Source organism: Hevea brasiliensis, chromosome 4 (genome assembly GCF_030052815.1).
Source record: "Hevea brasiliensis isolate MT/VB/25A 57/8 chromosome 4, ASM3005281v1, whole genome shotgun sequence".
In the NCBI taxonomy this organism is placed as follows: Eukaryota; Viridiplantae; Streptophyta; class Magnoliopsida; order Malpighiales; family Euphorbiaceae; genus Hevea; species Hevea brasiliensis.
The window spans coordinates 26,345,087-26,353,798 of record NC_079496.1 but is presented as its reverse complement, the minus strand read 5'-3'; the positions used below and the strand labels follow the sequence as shown (position 1 = coordinate 26,353,798).

Below are 8,712 nucleotides of genomic sequence, written 5' to 3'. Positions count from 1 at the left end.
TCCTTAAGTACTTGAGAAGAAGTAAGGATTTATTCTTGATCTATAGATGTGGAGACTTGCAATTGGATGGTTATACTGATTCTGATTTCCAATCAGATATCGATGATAGAAAGTCTACTTCTGGATATGTGTTCATTTGTAATGGAGGTGCAATCAATTGGAAGAGTTCCAAACAAAGCACGACTACAGATTCCACTACTGAGGCTGAGTATATTGCTGCATCAGATTCTGCAAAGGAAGCTGGTTGGATAAAGAAGTTCGTGACAGAACTTACAGTAGTTCCTGCCATTGAGTCAGCAGTTCCACTATACTGTGACAACAATGGAGCAGTCATACAAGCTAAGGAACCAAGGTCTCACCAGAAATCCAAACATATAAAAAGGCGCTACCACATTATCAGATAAATAGTTGGACGAGGCGATGTAGCCATGCAGAAAATAGCATTAGCTGAAAATCCAGCTGATCCATTCACTAAGCCTATGTCACAAACTCAGCTAGATCGACATCTTGAGAAGATGGGTCTAAGATATTGTAATGAATGGCTCTAGTGCTAGTGGGAGATTGTTAGTAGTATGCCCCAGAGCATATCATTTAGTATGTATCTTGTATATGTTTTTATTAATAAAAGGCATTTCCACTTTTCCATTTACATAAGATATTTATGTGTAATAGAAAAGGTCCATTGATATTTTGTTAGAAATTCTATTCTTAAATTGTTAAGAATATGAGTGACAGTATTTCTAGTACAAAGTATCATAAATAGGTTCACAGTCGAGGATACTTTATAATAAGGACATGACTTATCTAGAAAGATTGTTTCATGTTTGTTCCTAAGTTATTTATATGAGATATAAATAAGATGGAATGGTGAGTCTCATGCCATATAACAAACATGATAGGCACTTATACATGATAAGTAGACTGAACCGGTGACACTTATGACAAGCACATGGAGTTTACTCTTGTCAATGCATTGTCATAAATCATATCAGTGCATATAATCTTTAGACCTGAGATAGCATAGTTATCTTGTATATAGGTTGTTTGAGTTTGATACTGCTTCCATACTTGTACTGTGTATGGGTATATGGGCATGTGTTGGCTCCTACTAGTTATATATGAAGGTAGGTGTTGATCAAGATGGAATCTGTTCCTCTAAGTAAATAGAGATAAAATCCTATGTTCATTTAATTGTTCTTGATGTTTCAAGTTCCTAGCCAGGACAAATAGATTTAATCAGAAAAGAGTTTCTGATGAGAAAATATTTTTAATCAAGAACTGGAATTAAAAGAGAACATAGCAAATGGAGTTAGTTTGACATAAACCATGACTCCAGCTTGAGTTGGGATTTTGTAATAGAGAGATTCCAGTGCATGGTAACATATGATTATAGGTTCATTTAAGGTAAACCTTATTACTAATTGGGTGACCATGGCATGCTATGCTAGGTGTTAACCATGGTCTATGTGGTGCATAAAATGATTTAGAGAAATCATTTATGGTAAGAAAGAGTTCTGATGATATTAAGAGTTGATATCATATCTCATTGCCAATTAGTGATGAGCCTAGTAAGTCACACACATACACAAGTTATCACCTAATTAAATATGATTTAATTAATTAATTAAAGAGTTTAATTGATTAATTAAATAGGTTTGGTTTGCAATTAGATTGCAAAGTCCCTAGCATGACTTGAAACCAAATCTAGATTATTAGATGTATAGTATAAGTTAAATTTATATTTAAAGTGTTTAAATATGAATTTAATTAATGAGAAATTAATTAATAGATATTAATTAATTAATTTATATTTGATATAAATTGATTAGAGGAAGAGAAATAATTATTTTGGGTTAAGAACTCAAAATTAAGACACAGGGGCATTTTGGTCATTTCACAGGGTGACATGTGGCACTATGAGATGGTGACACATGGAAATACACATAAGCTTGCCAAATGTCTTTTAATCATGTAATATGATTAAAATTAAGATTAAATATAGGTTTGACACTTGGCACAATGTGATTGGGTCAATTAAACTAGAACCAATCAAAGGGTGACATGTGGTAAGGGTTTAAGTGGTGACCTAGCTATATAAGTGTTGTTATGAAAAAATAAAAATACAAGCTGCTATTTGTTTCATTGTGGCCGCCCCAAAGTACCTCTTCCTTTTATCTACTTCATCTCTCATCAATTCAAAGAGATTAACCAACAATCTCTTGAATTAAAAATACTAGAAATCGTTTCTAGTGTCCTGTTTACATCTTTAATCTCTTAAAAGGCAAAACTTGATTTTCTAATTAATAAAAAAAGCTTTAGAAGCTGTTCAAGAGCTGCCATAGGTGTTCTTGGTGTGGACAAGCTAGAGGGACAACATCTAGTGTCCTGAAGACGAATCTCAAAGGCGCAAATACACTGCAGTGCATCAAGAGGTTAGTGTGTTTGTTCTTGATTTAATCTAGGGTTCTAAAATTAATCTGATTAATTTTAAAATCTTAAATGGCAAATACAGATCCAAAAACATATTAAAAGAGTTTTAATATGTTGTTTATCATTGAAATCAAATAGATAAAAATAAATCTTGCATGAAGTATGGGACCCTAGGTGAAAATTTTTGAATTCAATGGTATAAACTTGTGTTTTTCACGCTTCTGCTCCTTCAAGTCTTAGTTGTCTTAGCCATATTTGCTATAATATCTTCCAAGCTTGTTTTCTTCTCTGGTTGTGAAAAACCATGTTGTGCTCTATTTTGATATCTAAGCTATTGCTATTGCTATTGTCCTCCCTATGAAAAATTAAGGTGATTCTTCTAAGCAAGGGTGTATGTGTTGGAAAATGGCTGCCTTCCAAGATTGCCTATGTATTAAGCTTGCTCTTGTACTAGTTGGAAGAATGACTCATCTATGTAACAGCCCCTTGTTGCATGTGGCCCAACATAATTCTCACAAATAAGTGCTCTAGTGCTAGTAGTAGCTGCATTCACTTACATCTGATCCAATCTTCTAGAAATAGAGTCCATTTTAGCAAGTGCAATAATGGAGTCAACCTCATGAACTACAACAGCTCTCCTTGTTGTATTCCTCTCATTTAGCCATTGATAGCAATTATCTACTAACTCTCCCAATAGCTCATACTCCTAATCAATTAACTTCTCCAATAGAGATTCTTGTATTGCAGAGTTGACATTGCTTCTAGTATGACCATTTAACCCATTATAAAAGCTCTAAATCAATAACCACTTAGATATTTCATGGTGTGGACTCCTTCTCACCGAATCCTTGAATCTGTCTCAAGCTTCATGGAGTGTTTCCATATCCATCTAAGTAAATATCTAGATTTTATTTCTCAGCTTTACAGTCTTAGCTAGATGAAAGAACTTAGTCATGATATTTTCTGCCAAATCCTCCCATATAGTGATAGACCCAGTGGGCAAAGAATTCAACCATGCTCTTGCTCTATCCTTTAGAGAGAATGGGAAGAATGTCATTCTAATAGCATCATCTAACACTCCATTGAACTTCAGTGTATCACATATCGTAAGAAAACTCTCCAAATGGACATTAGGATCTTTATTTGCAGTACCTCCAAACTGACATGCAGTCTGAACCATCTGAATTAGAGCAGGCTTTAACTCAAACTTGTTAGTTTGCATCAGAGGTCTTGTAATGCTCGATGTAAAACCAAACATTGTTGGCTTACTGTAATCTCACAAAACCCTCCTTTGTTGTCTTGGAACTTGTGCCTCTTACTCATTATCCACCACTTCTTTAATCACTACTCCTGGATTCATGTCATCCATTTTAATATTAGCCTCTTTTTCAGCCTTTTTCCTTTCTCTAACTTGTCTTCTATTCTCTCTACAAGTTCTCTTAATTTCAAGATCAAATTACAGTGAACTTAAGTCAATCAACTTTCTCATAAACTACCTGAAAATAACCAAAGCAAAAATACAAAATTAAATTCAATAAAATAAATTGCCTAGATTATGAATAAAATCAACTATTTTGATAATAAAGTTGCCAATCTCTAGCAATAGTGCCAAAAACTTATTGCTAATCCACAAGTATACGGAATTGCACAAGTAATATAGAATGAGTAAGATATTGATTCCCATGAGGATTGTCTTTAATTAATAAAATGTATGTTAATTTTACTAATATACGGACGATAGAATCAATTTGAATGAATGAATTTAAAACAACTTAAGCTAATATTAACTAAAATTAAACTAAAATTAAACTAAAATTAATTCAATTGAAAATTAACTAGCAAAAGAAGCAAAGATAAGAGTTTAAAATCAATTAAAAGAAGGCTAGAGATTTTGACTTCACTTGACCCATTATGCAATTTTACTCAATTTTGTCATATAATCAATTTAACTATCTTAGCAAGGGTAATAACACAAAAGTATCTAACAATCCTTTCCAAGCATTATTAAACCTTTCAATTAACCTAGATAACCCAAATTTCCCAATAAGAATTATTTGATTAATTAAAGTATTAAAAACCCAAGTTATTAAAATAACCCATAGCAATTAGCCTTAGTTTCAATTCTTAGCCAAACAACTATGTTAATGGTTGTTCTAACAAGATTCATAAGATGTTTCCCAACCAAATCATTATTCAAAGATCATTCAAGCATTATATCAAACACTTAAAAGCATTAAAATCAAAACAACCATTAATTGCTAAATAGAGAAAATAGACCAAAATTGATGAGATGCTTTGGTCAAGCTATACCAAAATCTCTAGCTAAAATATTTAGCCACTCATATTAACTTAAACAAACTCAAACTCTATAAATCCAAATCAAACACTATCTCAATAAAAATGGGTTTCAATCCAAAAGGAAAACAAAAGAAAAGTAGGAACTCAATATGTAGATGGTGAGATTCCCCCTCGAAGAGCCAAATCTTTAAGAAAATCCACTCCAAAAACTTGATTTCTCTTTAAAAATGGATTCTAAAAGGTATTTGGAGCTTTTTGGGTGAAGAGAATGTGTGAAAAAACTATTAGAAACTCCCCAAAATTGTCTATCTTTTTTCCTTTTTCACCAAAATAAGTTATGATCTTAAACAGTGATTCACACCCTGGCCATGCTGACTCTAGCCTTTCACACCCAGGGTTTGAATTATCATCTAACCATTAAAAGGCTAATTTCATGATTCACACCCTGGCCGTGCTTGTTTTGCTATTTCACACTCAGGGTGTGAAACTTTATCTGAGACCAAAATCAACATTTCCTTCAATTTTTCTTGAATCAGTCGCAAGTCTCATGCCCCGGGGTGTAAATTGACTACTATTTCACATCTTGGGCAAGAAAATTTAACTTTAAAAACTCCCAAATGTCCCTAATTATCTCTTTGCAAAATTTTCTTGAATCATTGGCCATTTTTCACCTAAAACAATAAAAAAAAATCAATAAAATCAAACTTAAAACAAAAACATTAACATGATTGCTAATAAGGATAAAAATTAAAATATAAATGACTTAAAATTGATAAAAAAAAAAAACTAATAAAATTAATTAAAATAAGAACTATATTTACACCATATATCATTTAATTTTAGTTGAAGTGTTCCCCCAAATTTCGATTGGTATTGTCTTCTTTGGTTATAGGTACAAAAGAAGGAAAAGAAAAGAAAAATGCTTGAGGTTAACAAAGAAAGGAATGGAATGCTAAGTTTGGTGGAGCAAGAGGAAAAGGCACGCATTGAAAGGGAGGGACTCTAATCTTTTATTGCCTTGATAAAATTCGTTATGTTCATGATTAGGTCATTGAGAAGTAAATTCTTGATTTTAATATGATATGCTTGATTTTAGTGTGATTGCAAGTTGACGCAAATCTTGTGCTTGATGGTTTTTGTGAAGTGAAATTATGATTTTTTTTTTTTAGGCAAATGTAAGGAAAATGTAAATTTTGATGTGTTTTTTTTTTAGTGTCATATTTCTTTAGATCCAAATTTTGCATTGAAATAGAGTTATTTTTTTTTAAGAAGCAGTAAATATCATGGCTAGGTGGGAGTTGGTCACAGGTAGGCATGGGACTTACTATCTAAAAGAGTTTGAATTTAATTAGCAAAGAAAAAAATTTTTCATGAGAATCATTAGAGGTCATGGCTTCATGTGAGTTTGCAAAAAATCTCATGGTTAGGCATGAGCTTTTTTGTTCAAATGGAGTTGAAAATTGTCATTTTGTGTTTATATATTAGTAAATCACTAGGTTTGGCATGGGATTGAACTTTACATGCATGCCTGGCCGTGAGCCATTTCACTCTAAGCCATGGATTCCACCTTGTCTATTTCATTTTTTCTTCATGGGACAACAAAGGTCATGGCTAGGTATGATATTGATCCCACATGCAAACCTGACCATGAGCCATTTCATTCCAAGTTGTGAGTTAGGGATTTATATATATATATATATATATATATATATATATATATATATAAATCAATTTCCTGAGCCAGCAAGGGCCACAATTTGGCATGGCAATGCAACCATTGCGCACGCCAAACCATGCGCCATCCATGTTACTTCTATTTTTTTTTCTTTCTTTTGTTTTCATTTTTTTATCATTATTATTTTTAAATTTTTTTTATTTTATTTTTTATTTTAATTTTATTATTATTATTATTATTATTATTATTATTATTATTATTATTATTATTTCTTTGTTTTTGTTTTGTTTTCATTTTCTATTAGTCCACATCAGCATTTCCTTCTCCTAAGACCCAATAGCCCTACCACTCACACTTTCTCCATTTTAGTTTATTTGTTTTACTCCCATTTTCATGGCACATGCTTATTTGTGTAGCCATTGAAGACAATGTCTTTGATGAGTTTGGGGGCTATATATTTTATTTTATTTTATTATTTTGTTTTGTTTTGTTTTGTTTTTGTACATAATTTTTTTTTTGTAAAATATGATTACAATTTTGATTAAGAAATTCAGAAGAAAATAATTTGGACCATTGTTGTTTTTAATTATTTCAATTTGAGAGTTAAATATATAGTTTAGTTATTTTATATTTGTGATGTGCTTAGATGGGATTATATACAATTAATGATTAATTTTGTTTCGCCAACCTTGTATTTTTATTTTATTTTGTATATGAAAATGAAATATGGATAGCGTGTTTAAGAGATGAATTAAGAAAAAAAAATTTTTATTTTTGTTATGTAAGAATTAATTAATTATTGTGAGTGGAGCATGCTTTGATCTTAATTGATATTCCTTCTTTTGATGAATATAGTTGTACATTAAAAAAAAAAAAAGCAACAAAATAAAATTGCACTGTCTACTCCATTGGTTTGAGTTGCAAGTAACCAGGAACATTAATGAGCCTTATGTTTGTTTTTGAGTCAAACATCAACTTGGATTATGAGTATGCAAAGCACCTTAAAATTGTGATTGCTAAGTAACTGGGTGTCTTCATGATCAATGTCAATATTCACGTAAAAAGGCAAATGATGATATAAGGAAGAGTGCCAAAAAAATGTTGTTCACACACACACACAAACATATATATATATATAAGGAGGGAATTGAAGGGAATTGAAAATTAAGGTTTTTCAATGTTTTGATTCATGATGATTGGTTGATTTTCATTTTTTATTTTGTTTTGTTTGTGCTTTTTGAATCTTATGGGAATACTATCTCATTAGTGAAAATAGACTGATGAAATTACATGTTTGATTGGAGTGTAGAGTTTAATTGCCTTATTGAAATTTAAAGCAAGCAAAATGATAATTAATTATATGGTGTTTCATTTGAGTATGAACCTGTTGAAATAATTAAACTGTGGAATTTGATTTTTGAAGTTATGATTGAGATGATTAAATTATAGTGTTTTGGGTGAAACTATTCTTTTCTGATTTGATTTATCAAATTTGCAACCATATTTTGAAATTTTTGGATTTTATCAAATCTCTCGTTTGTGTTTTGTATGTTCTTTTGCTTGGAGACAAGCAAAAACTCAAGTTTGGGGTTATTTGATATATAGTATTTTTATAGAGTAAATTTTATTAATTCATGGAAATATTTAGTTTCTTAATGATTTTTTTTAATTTACATTTTATTGTTAATTAAGTTGAAATTGAGTTTATTTTATCTAATTTAAGTTTATCTATTTTATGCAAGAATTAATGAAAATTAGAGAGAAGATTTAATTTGGACAGAATATCTCACCCTTTAATTTGGATAGAATATCTCACCCCAATCATGAGATTTACATGGTCAACCATGGAATTGAAGAGTTCACATAGCTTCTAGTGGAATGGTAATAGAGTGCATGGCTAGCCATGAGATTGCTTTTCACACGCATGGCTAGCCATGATATGGTCTTTTGAAGTTATTTTTCATCCAATAGATTTTTGACACGTCATCAAGAGTGGGGAATAATCCAAAAAGACAGGTTTGTTGGAAATTTGCTAGTGAGAAAAGGAAGGGACGTTTTCTTTAAATTAAAAGGGATCCAAACACTCTATTTTTTTTTTCAAATTTTTAACTGGAGAAAGGGTTGGGAGAAAGAATTTGAGGAGATTGGAGCAAGATTTCTCATCAAGTCTTCAAACTTCTAAAGTTCTTTATTCTCTTCTCTTTCGCTTAAATTGTGTTCAGAGATTAAATTATTATTACTATGTTTAAACACAATTTTGTTAAGGTTGTTTTTAGTTTTAACATTATGAGTGGCTAGATTTTTTAGTT

At 31.0% G+C, this 8,712-nt stretch overlaps 1 non-coding gene across 1 annotated transcript; it reads left to right on the top strand.

Annotated features, from left to right (window-relative positions):
- The first annotated feature begins 3,245 nt into the window (after nt 1-3,245).
- Nucleotides 3,246-3,352, top strand: LOC131179705 (small nucleolar RNA R71). The gene has a single exon (XR_009148592.1). It is a non-coding gene; the product is annotated as a small nucleolar RNA R71 (small nucleolar RNA).
- Nucleotides 3,353-8,712: the final 5,360 nt, after the last annotated feature.